The sequence below is a fragment of the Aquarana catesbeiana genome, linkage group LG03 (assembly GCF_042186555.1).
Source record: "Aquarana catesbeiana isolate 2022-GZ linkage group LG03, ASM4218655v1, whole genome shotgun sequence".
Classification (NCBI taxonomy): Eukaryota; Metazoa; Chordata; class Amphibia; order Anura; family Ranidae; genus Aquarana; species Aquarana catesbeiana.
Genome location: NC_133326.1, coordinates 547,820,294 through 547,837,070, shown reverse-complemented (window position 1 = coordinate 547,837,070; position 16,777 = coordinate 547,820,294).

Genomic DNA, 16,777 nt, shown 5'->3' with positions numbered 1-16,777 from the left:
AATTTATTCATAGTTTAAACACCATTCCTATTCCCCTGACAATTATGCCGCGTACACACGGTCGGACTTTCTATCCTACTTGGTCCGGCACACTTTCCGACGGACTTTGTCCGCCAGGTGCGCCGGACTTTAAAACGGACGGACTTGCCCACACACGCCCGGACTTTCCGGCGGGCTAAGTCCGCCCGTCTTTCCGACGGACTTTCGCCGGAGTTACGGCGGACTTTCAGAATGAACGGACTTGCCCACACACGGACAAGTCCGTTCATTTTGAACGTGGCTCAGGTGCGACGGGACTAGAAAAGGATGTCAATCTTGCCGCTTTTATCGGCGAGATTGACACCTTGCGAGCCCCGTCGCGGGGCATACCAGGCCCTTAGGTCTGGTATGGATTATAAAGGGAACCCCCCTACGCTGAAAAAACGGCGTGGGGTCCCCCCTAAAATCCATACCAGACCCCGATCCGAGCACGCAGCCTGGCCGGTCAGGAAAGGGGGTGGGGACGAGCGAGCGCCCCCCCTCCTGAGCCGTACCAGGCCGCATGCCCTCAACATGGGGGTGGGTGCTTTGGGGGAGGGGGGCGCCCTGCGGGCCCCCCCCCACCCCAAAGCACCTTGTCCCCATGTTGATGAGGACAAGGGCCTCTTCCCGACAACCCTGGCCGTTGGTTGTCGGGGTCTGCGGGCGGGGGGCTTATCGGAATCTGGGAGCCCCCTTTAATAAGGGGGCCCCCAGATCCCGGCCCCCCACCCTATGTGAATGAGTATGGGGTACATGGTACCCCTACCCATTCACCTAGGGAAAAAGTGTAAGTAATAAAACACACTACACAGGTTTTTAAAATATTTTATTAAACAGCTCCGGGGGGGGGGTCTTCCTCCGGCTTCGGGGGGTCCCTCCGCTTCATCTTCTCCCGGCGTCCGGTTGGTTCTTCTCCGCTCTCTTCTCCCGGTGTTCCAGTTCTTCGGCCGGCTCCTCCGCTGTCTTCAGGTAGCTCTCTTGCCAGCAGAGGTCTGGGCTTCTTCTCTTCTCTTCTTTTCTCTTCTCTTCTCTTCTCTTCTCTTCTCTTCTCTTCTCTTCTCTTCTCTTCTCTTCTCCAGATGTTGACACAACGCTCTCTCCGGCTGGACTGCTCTAGGAGGGCTGCGTTGTGACTTATATAGGCGGAGACCCCGCCCCCTTTTGATGTCACAGTCCCTGGGCATGCTGGGACTGTGACGTTTTAGGGGGCGTGGTCACTTGTTGACCCCTGACCGGCCAGGCTGCGTGCTCAGATCGGGGTCTTGTATGGATTTTAGGGGGGACCCCACGCCGTTTTTTCGGCGTAGGGGGTTCCCTTTATAATCCATACCAGACCTAAGGGCCTGGTATGCCCTGCGCTCGCCGCAATAGGAAAATTTGTTTTTCCTATTGCAGCGAGCGCGAGATGCAATACCCTGCCCTCGTGTCGTATCTGGTCCGTCGGACCAGCATACACATGAGTGGGCTTTCCGTCGGACCAGCACACACACGAGCGGACTTTCCGCCCGAAACTGTGTCCGACGGAAAGATTTAAAACTTGTTTCAAATCTAGGTCCGGCGGGCTTTTGGGAAGAAGTCCGCCGGAAAAGTCCGCCGGCGCCCACACACACGGGCGGATTGTCCGGCAGACTCTGGTCCGCCGGACCAAGTATGCCGGAAAGTCCGACCGTGTGTACGCGGCATTAGTGTCTGCCTCCTTGGCCTAGTGGAACAACTGGCATTCGCTAAAACAACACGCACACCCTAATAAGTAACCTTCTTTTTTTTATGAGAGAAAAGCCTTAGTACTAAAGTGGAAGTCAGCCACACCCCCCACCCCATCATCATGGAAGTAATTAGTTAATACAATGATACCCCTCTATAAAGCAATGTATCTGTCTCAAGGATGCCCCAAAAAATATGAAAAAATATGGCATTTGTGGACAGACTCAGAGTCCACAACAGACAATCAGCCCTCAGGGGATTAACCCAGATAGATTTCCTCTGTATCCACCTGGCTTTTCTAAGAGCTGAGGTCCATACTCCAGAAAGATAAACAGTGGTGTAAGCCTAGAAATCAAAATAACCACATAGCGTCCAGTGCTGACAACTAGAAACCAGATGAGGTCCTCCAAGAAACAATATTTCCTATCATGTGTAACCTGAGTGATGATTGTGTTGTGTTTAGTTAGGCATGTGTAGTTTTAAGGTGAACTGTTAGTTATACCTTATGCCAGTGGTGTATTTAGGTTTTGTGCTGCCCTAGGCATAACTAAACTTGTGCACCCTCTAATTTAAATATGACCCACCCTTTCCTGTCAATGCCATGCCCCTTCCTGTTTAAGACCCGCCCTGTCATCTGTAAACCACACCCTTTCCTCTTTAGGCCCCACCTTTTCTTCTTAGAGCTCCACCTCTTTCTCTCTGTACATTAACTACCTTCCACCCGGCCACTGCACATAAACGGCCGGGTGGTCATTTCCTTGTCCTGAGTGGACGTTCAGGAATGTCCCTCAGAGCGAGTGCTCGCAGCATGGCCACAAGGCGCGCTGTGGCTTGATCCTGTGATTATTATGATCGAAGAATCCAGCTAAGCAGAGATCGGCCCTCCCGATCACGTGACGGCTGTGTCCAATCACAGCCGTCACAATGTAAACAGAGACGCATCACAGCCGTCACAATGTAAAGCCCTCATAGGTTTGTTAGAGAACCTTAGTAAACAAACAGCATCATGAAGGCCAATGAACACACCAGACAGGTCAGAGATAAAGTTGTGCAGAAGTATAAAGCAGGGTTAGGTTATAAAAAAAATATCCAAACCTTTGAACATCTCACGGAGCACTGTTCAATCCATCATCCGAAAATGGAAAGAGTATGGCACAACTGCACAACTGCAAACTTACCAAGACATGGCCGCTGGCCGTCCACCTATACCGACAGACTGGGCAAGGAGAGCATTAATTAAAGAAGCAGCCAAGAGGCCTATGGTAACTCCGGAGGAGCTGCAGAGATCCACAGCTCAGGTGGAGGAATCTGTCCACAGGACAACTATTAGGCCTCATGCACACTGGACATTTTAAAAAAGCCAGTAAAGTTATCTGTAGAAAACTGTAGCTGTAGAGTGAGTTTTTCAGCCTCTTTCCGCGTTTTTTAGCTGTAGCCTTTTTTAGCAATACTATACTCCCATAAAAAAACGCTGATAAACGCCGAAAACAGTTTTTGGCATTTTTTTTTAGCTGTTTCCAGCTTTTTTCAGAGTAAGGCCCCTTTCACACTGGGGCGGTAGGGGGCGTCGGCGGTAAAACAGCGCTATATTTAGCGCTGTTTTACCGCGGTATTCGGCCGCTAGCGGTGCAGTTTTAACCCCCCGCTGGCGTCCAAAAACGGGTTAAAACCCCTTTGCATAGCGCGGCTATAGCCGCGGTATTACCGCGGTATAGCCGCGCTGTCCCATTGATTTCAATGGGCAGGAGCGGTTTAGGAGTGGTGAATACACCACTCCTTCACTGCTCCAAAGAAGCGGCTGACAGGAGATTTTTTCTTCTCCTGCCAGCGCACCGCTTCAGTGTGAAAGCCCTCGGGCTTTCACACTGAACAAACAGCAGAGGCTGTTTAGGGGCGGTTTGCAGGTGCTATTTTTAGCGCAATAACGCCTGCAAACCGCCCCAGTGTGAAAGGGGTCTTAGAGTGTTTTTACAGCTGAAGAACTCCATGTAAAACCCACTAGTTCTGGGGGGTTTTTCCAGCTAGAAAATGCCCCTGCCAAAAACCGCTGATACCAGCCTATGTGTGAATGGACACATAGAATAACATGCTGGGGAGTTTATTGACTGCAGAAAAAAACATCTGAAGCCAAAAGCAGCAGCTGTAAAAACGTCCAGTGTGCATGAGGCCTTAGTCATGCACTCCACAAATTTGGCCTTTATGGAAGAGTGGCAAGAAGAAAGCCATTGTTGAAAGAAAACCGTAAGAAGTCCTGTTTGCAGTTTGTGACAAGCCATGTGGGGGACACAGCAAACATGTGGAAGAAGGTGCTCTGGTCAGATGAATTTAACTTTTTGGCCTAAAAGCAAATAGTTCTGTGTGGCAAAAAACTAACACTGCACATCACCCTGAACACACCATCCGCACCCTGAAACATGGTGGTGGCAGCATCATGTTGTGGGGATGCTTTTCTTCAGCAGAGACACGGAAACTGGTCAGAGATGATGGGAAGATGGATGGAGCCAAATACAGGGCAATCTTTGAAGAAAACCTGTTGGAGTTTGCAAAAGACTTGAGGTTGAGTGAAGGTTCACATTGCAGCTGGACAACGAACCAAAACATACAGCCAGAGCTACAATGGAATGGTTTAGATCAAGACATATTTATGTGTTAGAATGGCCCAGTTAAAGTCCAAACCTAAATCCAATTGAGAATCTGTGGCAAGACTTGAAAATTGCTGTTCACAGACACTCTCCATCCAATCTGACAGAGCATGAGCTATTTTGCAAAGAAGAATGGGCAAAAATGTAACTCTCTTGATGTGCAAAGCTGGTAGAGACATACCCAAAGAGACTTGGAGCTGTAATTGCAGCGAAAGGTGGTTCTACAAAGTATTGTCTTAGAGGGGCTGAATACAAATGCACACCACACTTTTCACATATTTTATTTGTAACAAATGTTGAAAACCATTTATCATTTTCCTTCCACTTCACAATTATGTACCACTTTGTGTTCGTCTATCATATAAAATTCCAATAAAATACATTTGCGTTTTTGGGTGTAACATTACAAAATGTAGAAAATTTGAAGGGGTATGAATACTTTTTCAAGGCACTGTAAGTCTGTTTAAGATCTGTAGAATGAGAACAACAGTCCAATCAGAGGATGCGTACACCACTGTGTAGTGTAAGGTGTCAGAAAACTTCTATGTTCACCATGTAGGCAAGTAACTGAGTGGACTTTTAACAGAATCTATGGACTCTACAACAGAGTCAGATTGACCTGCAAACAGTATCTTAGTATTAGATGCTAATGCCGCGTACACACGGTCCGACTTTTCGACCGGACTTGACTATCGGACGCCGACGGACCAAATCCGGCGAACAATCCGATCGTGTGTGGGCTTCACCAGACCTTCAGCGGACTTTTCCAGTCGCAAATCTGACGGACTTTAGATGTGGAACATGCTTCAAATCTTTACGTCGTAACTCCGCTGGACCCAGAAATCCGCTCGTCTGTATGCTAGTCCGACGGACAAAAAACGACACTAGGGCAGCTATTGGCTACTGGCTATCAACTTCCTTATTTTAGTCCGGTGTACGTCATCACGTACAAATCCGTTGGACTTTGGTGTGATCGTGTGTAGGCAAGTCCGGTCGTTAGAAAGTCCGTTGAAAGTCCGCCAAAAGTCTGTCGAAAGTCTGTTGAAAGTCTGTCAGACGGGCTGTCGGACTTTTGTAGCTGAAAAGTCCGACCGTGTGTACGCGGCATAAGACACAGGTGGTTTCTTCAAATCCTCATGATATCTCTGATTCACCAATGGTATATTAGATATACATTATATTGTCAAAGGTATTGGGATGCCTCTCTTTACACGCACATGAACTTTAATGGCATCCCAGTCTTAGTCTGTAGGGTTCAATATTAAGTTGGCCCGCCCTTTGCAGCTATAACAGCTTCAACTCCTTTGGGAAGGCTGTCCATAAGGTTTAGGAGTGTGTCTATGGGAACGTTTGACCATTCTTCCAGAAGCGCAATTGTAAGGTCAGGCACTGATGTGAGCAAGAAGGTCTGGCTCGCAGTCTCTGCTCTAATTCATCCCAAAGGTGTTCTATCGGGCTGAGGTGCAGGCCAGTCGTAGGAACTAGCCGCTACCACTTTTGAGAGAAGTGAGGAATGTGAACTTTTTGATGACTCAACAATGTGGTCTAGTAATCAGTTTTTGGCTTTACAGTCTGGCTGCTTAACACCTGAGTTCCAGCCTTACGGTTACCTGCACGATTCCTTGGATTCCCTGGATCGTTTTGGAAATCTGCTGATCGAGCTATCCTCACTTGATTGACTTGTTGTCGCTGACATTCGAGTCCTCTATTCAGTGGTGGCTGGTGCTCAAAATTTTTAGGGGGGCGCAAACAAACTGAAAAAAAAAAAACATCAATTGCAGCCTCACTGTGCCCATCAAACGCAGCTACTGTGCCCATCAATTGCCGTCACTGTGCCATCAAATGCAGCCACTGTGCCATCAAACGCAGTCACTGTGCCATCAAACAAAGCCACTGTGCCATCAAACGAAGCCACTGTACCCATAAATTGCCACCACTGTGCCTATTAAACGCTGCCACTGTGTAATCAAGCGCAGCCACTGTGCCCATCAAGCGCAGACACTGTGCCATCAAACGCAGCTACTGTAACCATCAATTGCTGCCAGTGTGCCCCATCAATTGCTGCCAGTGTGCCCCATCAATTGCCGCCAGTTTGCCCCATCAATTGCCACCAGTTTGCCCCATCAACTGCTGCCAGTGTGCGCCCCCACCTGGCACGGGTCAGCGCTGTCTTCTCCCGTCCTCTTCTGCTATGATTGGACGCCTGGCATCCAATCACAGCGCCTGTTGCTTCAGCCATTCAGGTGACAGGTAACCAGACCCGGTGCACCTGATTGGCTGAGAGGCGGGTCAGTGTTAGGGAAGCGATTTATTTGATTCCCTAACACAGCACTACGTAAGCAGCGAACGCACAGCAGTGCACCCGCTGTTTACCAATTTGGAAGCCTATTAGAGCCCACAGCTCTAATCAGGACGCCTATTAGAGCCGAAGGCTATAATCAGGCACTTCCAAAACACCCCCGCCGCTATAATTCAGATGCCCGGCGCCCGACAAGGGGCTGGACACCTGAATAGGGGGCGGCAGCGGCGACAATAGATAGATTCATGCAATGCATGAATCTATCTATTGAAGATTGACGGGTGCAGGAGAGAGGGGGCGGCGCTCCTGCGCCCTCTATGGACGCACCGCCACTGCCACTATTTCCGGTAAGAGTGTATACCCCTTATCTCGGATGGAGGACACACTATCACACACTATCCCTAATGCTCTACATGCCTGCTGAGGCCTTTGTACCCCACTTCTGAGCAACAACTTTTGTGGTGGACTCCATATATGTTTACCATAGGATTGTTTCACCTTTGGGACTTTCTCACCTGTGTTTCTACTGATTATATACATGTTCTGTTTTTTGTTTTTTTTTTCAAATATATATTTTATTATTTTCCGAAAAGAAAGGGCAAAGCCCGAAGAATACAATACATTGGGGGGGGGGGTCGCAGCCTGCCGACATTGCATCATAATAATACATAATATTTCTTGAAGATTTGACATACAAGTTCTGTTCTATGTTACTATTATCCACATATACATATTTTCCATGTTACTACAGCTCAGAACTCAGAACTTCCGTGGATATATAAATCAATCTGCGGTCTAGATCTCTATTCATGTGTCATTACCTTAACGTAAAAACTTAGGCACATTCAGTCAGGAGGCAGTAACCAGTGGGCGAAATAGAGAAATAGAAAAGCAAGTAAAAGAGAAGAAAAGGAAAGAGATGGGGAGAGGAAAGTTGGGGGGGGGGGAGAGTGGATGGGGTACAATGGGGGCAGGCTGAGGTCTTTAGTTCTGTGAGTCATCTTCTGTCAGCTGGGTCTATTAATTTGGGTTCCCAAAAAGGGTTTTGCCTTCTTCTGAATATTTGAACATATTCCAAAGTGTCCAAGTTTTCTGATAAGTTGCTTGTCTGTTTTGGGCCGTCATTATTAGATCCTCCATTTTATTTATGTCTTCTACTTTCCTCAACCACATTGATGTGGTTGATGGGGAATGTTGTTTCCATAGTATGGGTATACAGGACTTGGCTGCATTTGTTAGGTGTCGTAGTATGGATTTTTTATAAGTTTTGAGCGGCATGGAAGATACATGGAGTAGAAAAAATGCCGGGTCATTCGGGATCTGAAAGTCAGTGAATTTCTGAGAAATGGATCGTACCGCAGTCCAGAAATTTGTCAAGCTGGGACATGACCAAAACATGTGTAGAATCGTTCCCACCTCTTTTTGACAGCGCCAGCAGTATTTAGACGCATCAGTAAGCATGGTATGTAAGCGACTAGGTGTTAAATACCACCTCGTTAAGATCTTGAAATTCATGTCTTGTATTTTAGTGCAGATGGAGGATTTAAGGGAGAGAACTATCATGTTTTGTTTCTGGACTGCTGTGAAAGTACGTTGAAGGTCTGTTTCCCACTTCGTGATGCATGGCAGGCAAGGTGGCTGTGTAGGTGTGTTTAATAGGGTATACATTTTGGATAATACTTGTGGTATCGGTTCTGTGTCCGAGTATATCTCTTCGAACGCAGTCAGGGGTCCAGTGTAGAATTGAGGGTTCGGATTTGTCTGGAGGAAATGGTGAATTTGAACTGCATTCCAAAATACCAGCGTGAACGGACCTGCCGGGTCCATTAGTTCCTCAATAGAGGGTCATCTGTCCTATTTCACAAACTGCGAAGCCCTAACACATTCAGAGCTCCTCAATGTCTGAAACCGTCCAGATCCTATCCCAGGAGGAAATTTAGGGTTTCCCAGAATCGGGGTCAAAGGGGATTCTGTGGTTGTTAATGAAGTCTGTAAAGTAGCCTGAAGGCATTGCTTTATAGTGTTGCCTATGAAGGGATGGGCTTTCAGTTCCAACGGAAGGGAGTCATAACACCACATTGCAGACTGCAAAGGTATGTTCGTTTGATGTTGCTCTAACTGTGCCCATAGTTTAGATTCCTTATGTCGGTGCCAGTCTACCACTCTGCCTAAGTGTATTGCGTGATAATACTTCCGTATGTCTGGAAGTGCTACCCCTCCGTAGTGTTTAGGCATGGATAGTTGTGATCTGGGGATGCGGGGTTTTTTATGTGCCCAAACTAAACGAGTAAAAAGAGTTTGCACTCGTTTAAAGTATGTGGGGGGTATTTTGATTGGCAGGGCTTGGAAGAGGTATAAGAACTTGGGTAATATACACATTTTGATTAAGTTACATCTCCCAAACCAGGAGTGTAATCCCTTATTCCAATCCTCCAATAGCAGTTTGGTTTTAATTAGTAGGGGAGGAAAATTGCTGTCGTATATTAGTGCCGGATCTGGTGGTATCCTCGTGCCCAAATAAGTCAAGGCAGAGGTGGTCCATCTAAACCGGAAGCTTGATTGCAAATTTGCAAGATCGTTAGCTGGTATAGATATACCCATCGCCTCCGATTTTCAGAAATTAATTTTTAGGTTTGACAGCTTCCCGTATATTTCAAATTCCTTTAGGAGGTTGGGTAAGGACACCACTGGGTTGGTCAGTGAGAAAAGTAGGTCGTCTGCATAGGCTGATAACTTATGTTGCATGGGGCCCATTGATATTCCGTGTATGTCAGGGTTTAATATAATTTTGGAGAGAAATGGCTCAAGAGAGAGAGCAAATAGGAGAGGGGACAGGGGGCAACCCTGTCTCGTCCCATTTGTAATTGAGAAGGGGTCCAACAGAACTCCATTCGCCTTTACCTGCGCTGTGGGAGTGGAGTAAATACCGGCTATTCGGTTGAGCATCACCTCCCCCAGGCCTATGTGTCTGAGTACCGCGTTCATGAATGGCCAACTTACATGGTCGAAGGTTTTTTCAGCGTCAGTATTAAGAAAGACACATGGGGTTTTCCTGGATCTAGTGATGTGTAACAGATTTAGCACTTTTGTAGTGCTATCCCTGGCTTCTCTAGAAGGAATAAAGCCAACTTGGTCCAGGTGGATGAGTTGTTGGAGGTGCTGCGCCAGCCGAGCAGCCAGGACCTTAGTGAATATCTTGAGGTCTAGATTTAACAGTGATATGGGTCTGTAACTCCCACATGCCGCCGGGTCCTTCCCCTCCTTATGAATTACCGAAATATGGGCACCCAATGTTTCCCTAGCAAAAACTGCACCTGCTCCAATCTTGTTAAACAGTGTGACCATGCGGGGTCCCAATATTGGTAAAAGAGTTTTGTAATATTGTAGTGTGTAGCCGTCAGGGCCTGGGGCTTTACCCGGTTTCATTGTCCCTATGGCACTCTGAATTTCTGTTAGGGTTATGGGTGAGTCCAGATCTTCTCTGATCTCCTGGGCAAGAGTTGACATTTGGGAGGACTCAATGTATTCCTCCAACACAGTAGTGGGGGGAGTCACCTGTGGCAGGTTGTATAACTTGGAATAAAACTGTCTAAATTCATCAGTTATGTGCGCGGGTAGGGTTACTTTTTTGCCTCCCAACGTGGTGATGTGTGGGATATAGGTCACCGATTTGTGACTTCTAACTATGTTAGCTAATAATTTTCCACATTTATCCCCTGACTCATATGTCTTTTTGCGACCACACTGTAGGGCCGCTTTTGCCCTGTAATGTAGAAGATCAGTGATCTGGCGTCGAAGGGTTGACAGCTGTGTTTCAGATGATTGAGTAGGGGCATGTTTGTGTCTGGCTTCTATATTGGCAAGTTCCTGCAAAAGCGTGACAGTATTTTATTTCTCTCTTTTTTGATCCGGGCTCCATGAGAAATGAGAATCCTCCTCAGAACTACCTTGTGGGCATCCCATAGTATCCCCAGGTCACAGTCTGGGAGGTCATTTTCTTGGAAATAAAGGCTTAGTGCCTTAGTCACGTCTGTCAAAACCGGGTTTTGTAGGAGGCTTTCATTAAGCCGCCAGAATGGATGTCTGGGAGAGGGAGTGTCCGATAAGCGATAGCTCAGGAATATAGGTGCATGGTCTGACTAAGTCCTATTTCCAAATGAGGTCTGTTCTACAGCGTGTAGTTGTGTATGGGGAATCATGAAATAATCAATTCTGGTAAATAGTTGGTGCATGTGTGAGTAAAATGTGAAGTCTCTTTCCCCCGAGTGCTGTAAACGCCAAACATCTATTAACTGTGACTTGTGGAGCGTTTTAGCTATTCGTTTGAGTTGGTTCGGTGGGATCGATGTTTTACCCGATGACGTGTCTACTGAGGGGATCAGTGGAGTATTGAAGTCACCTCCTACAATCAGTTGTCCTTCTCGAAAATCATTTAGTTTCTCTAATGTCTCTCGCAAGAACGTGGCTTGTTGTTCATTAGGGGCATATATGGTTGCAAGCGTTACTTTAACAGTGCCAATTGTGCCTTTGAGGAAAACGTATCTTCCTGTCGGATCTATTATTGAGCTCTGGTGTTGCCAGGGGATCTTACTTGAAATTAGAATGGAAACTCCTTTGGACTTGGAGTCCGGGTTCATGGAGTGATAGGCTACAGGGAAGTGTCTGTTTTGTAAGTATGGTAATCTGTTAGTCTTAAAGTGTGTCTCTTGGATAAAGGCTATATCTGTATGGTTCCGCTTTAAGTCATCTATTAGCATACGTCTCTTCTCTGGTATGTTAAATCCTTTTACATTTAGGGACATCACTTTAATTTTACTGGCCGCCATATTATATTAGGATGGGGGGGGGGGGGTAGGGATGGATCGAGGGAGGGAAGAAGGGGGGAAGGTGAATATAGAAAGGAAAGTAAAAGTAGGAAAAGTAGAGAAAGAGTTAGCAGAAAGTTATGAGACACAGACAAGGCCTAGTGTCTTGCCTGTTACATTCCCCTTGAATTATGAGGATTTTATTTTTGCATATAGCTCCCGGGCGGCATAGGATCTACCCCCCAGGAGTATATGTTAACCTAGTCGGGAGGGAGGAAGGACAAGGCTCAAAAGGAGAGCCTCCCGTCCGCCCCCTCACCCCAGCATGTCTGACTAATGAAACTATAAACAGTACTATGCATCTCTATAAACATATTAACATAATAACTCCATAATATGAACCGAACTGACATTATAGTCACCTCTTTGCAGTGTTGCAAACTAAAGGATGAGGTAGTTTCACCACCACATCACAACATGTCAAGTATACCGACCCATTGTTAGCTATCATGGCTTAATAGATCTTTACGACTAAGGCTAGGTGAAATTAGCTACAGAAAACATTGAGATCTTTCTTCGTGCTAACACATATCTTGCCTCTAAGAGAAATCCCACTTCGCAAGGCACAGTGTTATGGCTGCAGGGTAAACACCTCGTCTCTCCACTGTTTAGGAGCCGATATGTTTCCCCATGGAGCCACCAGAATAAGGCTCTGCAGGCCACCTCTTTACCCAAACCTGTGAGGGCAAGTGATCATAGATGCCATTTACATACAACCTTTCCAATGCAGCTGCTGGTCCTGTAGTCTGTTAACCTATGTAAGCTTTTAGGGTATTGGCTGGCAGCTCTGTAGATTCATGGGTAACAAGCCCTGGTGAGAGATATGTTAATGTTCGAGCCCACCATCTTGAAAATCCCACAGACTATAGCAGCAGTCCCATATTGTTGTGGCGTCTGCACAGTGCCTCGACTCCCCGAGGATAGGGTCTCCGACCCATGATGTGGGTTGCTGGAAAATAGCACCTGTAGGGGTAAGGCTGAAAGTTCTGTCTGCTTGAAACGGCGGTCTGAAAGATCTGTCTCTCAGCAAGACTCAGTTAAGTTTCAGACTCCTGTACGATTAAGGTGGGCTAGTAACCACCAGTGTAGGCAAAGAACGATCAAACTCAAACAGTGAGAAACAAGATAACTCGATCGTCATTTCTCTGAACATAAAAGTGTTGTGGAAATACAGAAGCCCCATGACTCACGTGCGTCCTCCTGTGAAGGTGCCCTGGGTCGTCGGCGGTTTCTTTGCTGTCTCGGTGGTAAATTATTTCCCACTCTCGGCATAGACGGTCTCGGGAGAGGGCCCAGGAAGTCCGGATCATCTATAGGGTCTGCATCAAGAAAAGTGAACAGAGCTGGTAGGGCGTCTGGCTTGCGTAAGGTGAAGGATCTTTAATCTTTTCTAAATGTAGCAGATAAGGGGTAGCCCCAGCGGTACGTAGCTCCTTTTCGCCTGGCCAGGTCAAGAAGTGGCTTCAGAATCGCACGCCGCTGTAGGGTTGCACGAGAAAGGTCTGGAAGGATCTTAACCGTGACACCATCTAATTCTGGGTCTTCTGCTTCCCAGGCCTTGCGCAGGATCTGTTCTTTGTGTACATAATGATGGACTCTGCAAATAACATCTCTGGGTCTCAGAGGGTCGGTTGGTTTAGGACCCAAAGCTCGGTGGATTCTGTCAATTACGATGTGGTCTGGCAGAACTATACCTGGTAGGCTGCGAAAGATTGCTACTGCCGTATCTGCTAGGACTTCAGGCCCCGTGGCTTCTGGGAGTCCTCGGAGGCGCAGGTTGTTCCTGCGACTTCGGTCTTCCATCTCTTCCAAGTGCAGTATCTGTTCTTGCAGTGCCTCTGCTTGTGTATCTTGGGTTTCCTCTACTGCCGACATTCGGCGTTCCAATGCTGCTAAGGAGCTCTTCCCTGTCTCCAATCTGGTGGCTAGTGCACTGACATCCGCTCTCACTGCCTTCATCTCCCTACGGTGTGTGGCTTCTACCGTAGCTATGAGGGCCGTGATGTCTGCCTTAGTAGGCAATGCTAGTAGGATAGAGCGCAACTCCGCATCCCCTCCGGGAGCTTGGGAAGGGGGTTGTGAAAACTCACTGAGGCCAGCGCGGAGATCTGGAGGGAAGCCAGCATAAGTGTCTGTAAGATGTGTATCTTCGTGCGGTGACGGGGAACTGCGCGCTGTCTGTCTCCCTGAGTGTTCTCCATGTGGCGTCGCCATCTTAAGCTCCGGGGAGCCGAGAAGGGAGAGCTGGAATCGCCTTCTGAGTTCATTGGATGTGGGCGGCTGTGGAGTGGAATTAGTCGGTTTACTGCTCTTCTTCACCGCTTTCTTTCTGGAGGATTGCATAGTTTGAAGTATAGACTGAATTAGCCGGAATGAGGGTGAGACGGCCGGGAGCTCAGACACTACGCGTCTCTATTCAGCCATGTCCAGCCACATGTTCTGTTTTATATTTATTATATTTGAGATTGATTTTTATCACAAAGTTTTTTATTATTGATACACAATACTTGATATATTGTTCAATGTTTATTGTTTTATATTTTTAGTGTTACATTTTTCACTGATCTTTTGCATTGAATTTTTGTGAATATTCTTATGTAGCAGCTGTTCATTTTTCTTCACTAATTGAGTTAGCGCAGTAATATCCCCTATTCACCTTGTATATGGGAATGTTTGACCATTCTTCCAGAGCTGCATTTGTGAGGTCAGGCACTGATGTTGGACGAGAAGGGCTGGCTTGCAGTCTCAGCTCTAATTCATCCCAAAGGTGTTCTATCGGGGTTGAGGTTAGGAGTTTGTACAGACCAGTCAAGTTCCTCCACCCCAAACTCACTCATCCATGTCTTTATGGACCTTGCTTTGTGCACTTGTGCGCAGTCATGTTGGAACAGGAAGGGCCATCCCCAAACTGTGCCCACAAAGATAGTAATGTGAAATTGTTCAAAATGTCTTGGTATGCCCACGCCTTAAGAATTCCCTTCACTGAAATTAAGGGGCCAAGTCCAACCCCTGAAAAACAGCCCCACATCATAATTCCCCCCTCCACCAAATAATTTGGACCAGTGCACCTGACTGCGCCTGCTGGTATTACTCATGCCTATTTATGAGGTAAACAGGCCCCCTTCCAGCCCCTTTCTGCTGGGGATTGGTCAAGGACCTCATAAATATGCCAAGCAGCTCCTCCTAGCCTCCACCCACTACATCTGGAAGCTTCTCCAAGGTTCCAGAAAACAGGGGGAGGCACCAGAGATGCTGCTTGCTGAGTCATCCAGCCCTCCCTGAATCACTCAACCCTGACCCAGATTTACCCAGGCCTGGCTCTCAACCAAGCCAATTTGCCTACACTAACAGCTAACTATTTACATCTAGCACACTAGCTAGAGGGCGCTAAATGTAATTAATGGTAAAATGCAAATGTTACACAAGCTACTGCAACACACTAGTCTGAATGAACTCGGAGACAATGGGGTTTATTTACTAAAGCTGGAGAGTGCAAAATTAGGCTCACTTCTGCAAAGAAACCAATCAGCTTCCAGGTTTTATTGCCAATGTTTAAGAGCCCTTTCACACCGACAGCATGGCCGTGTTAGCGATAAAGCGCCGCAAGTTTTAGCGGTGCTTTACCGTCATTTTAGAGGCGCTAGCGGGGTGATTCGGCAGTGCTGCCCATTGATTTCAATGGGCAGGGGCGCTTTAGGAGCGGTGTGTACACTGCTCCTAAAGCGCTCAAAGATTTGCTGCTTGCAGGACTTTTTCCTGCCAGCTCAGTGTCCCAGTGTGAAAGCGCCTGAAAAACGCCTCCAGTGAAAGGGGTCTAATTGAACAAGCTGAGGTTAGAAGCTGATTGATTTCTCTGCAGAAGTGAGCCTGATTTTGCACTCTCCAGCTTTAGTAAATAAACCCCTATGAAAGAAGTTTTTGTCTGGACAACAATTAACCAAAATAAGAAAAACCTAAAAAATATAAAAAACAGTTAAAGCAGAGTTCCACCCAAAAATGAAACTTCCGCTTTAAGTGAAGGTGACCCCCTGATATGCCACAATTGACATGTCATTTTTTTTGGGGGGGGGAGCGGATACCCTCTTTTTAGGGGCATCCAGCTCCCACTTCCTTACAGGGCTCCGCGGAGCCAGAAGGAAGTTCACCTCTCCCCCCTCCCTCCGTGTAATCTTCTGGGACACTTCACAGGGCCCAGAAAATTGCCCGGTCAATCACAGCGTGCAGCATGGCTCACGCATGCACAGTGCATGCCCGGCTGTGAAGCCACAGCCAGGCGCCCACGGTCACAATGCCGGCGCCAAAGAGAGGAGCGGGGCTTCATTCGTCCTCATTGCTGGACCGTGGTACAGGTGAGTGTCCAATTATTAAAAGTCAGCATCTAAACTTTTTGTAGCTGCTGACTTTTATATGGGTGGAACTCCGCTTTAAAGACTGTTAAATCAATAGTCACATTTTTATTCTATGGCTTTTGCAGTCAGTCGGAATTGTACAGTTTGGTATTCTTCGATATGCAAAGTCACACACACTTCTGTTCCGATCCAAAAGCAACATTCATTACAAAACATAAACATCCCCCCTATCAGTTGTACATAGTCAATAGGATACATTTTCAACTTGATTTTTTTGAATTACCATTTTACCATTACCATTTTACCGCACATCCTTGTAATCAGTCTTGTCTGGATTGTTGATGGATGTGCAGATATTGCAGCCATGATATAACATTACTTCTATGTTGCAAGCAGTTTAAAAGCACAGAGCTCCATAATATGTACAATCCTACCATGTAAGGCTTTTGCCCTTGTGTGCTTGTAAATAAAAGATACATATGTGTCATTTCATTAAATTATAAATATAATGAGCCCACAATTCACCAAACGCAGCCGACACTTTAAAGCGGGGGTTCACCCACACCGCCAAAAAAAAAAAATATTAAAAGCCAGCAGCTACAAATACTGCAGCTGCTGACTTTTAATACATGGCCACTTACCTGTCCCAGGGTCCAGCGATGTCGGCAGGGGACCCCGAGAACCCGCTCGGTTCTCGGCAGCTGCCGCCGCCATCCTAGGTGAGGGAATCAGGAAGTGAAGCGTTGCGGCTTCACTTCCCGGTTCCCTACTGCGCATGCGCGAATCGTGCTGCGCGTCCCTAGTGGTCCCCGCTCTCTCCTGGGAGCTGTGTGTTCCCAGCAGACAGCGCGGTCGGGACGGGAAGAGGCATAGACTCCCATGGGAGTCTATGCCGGA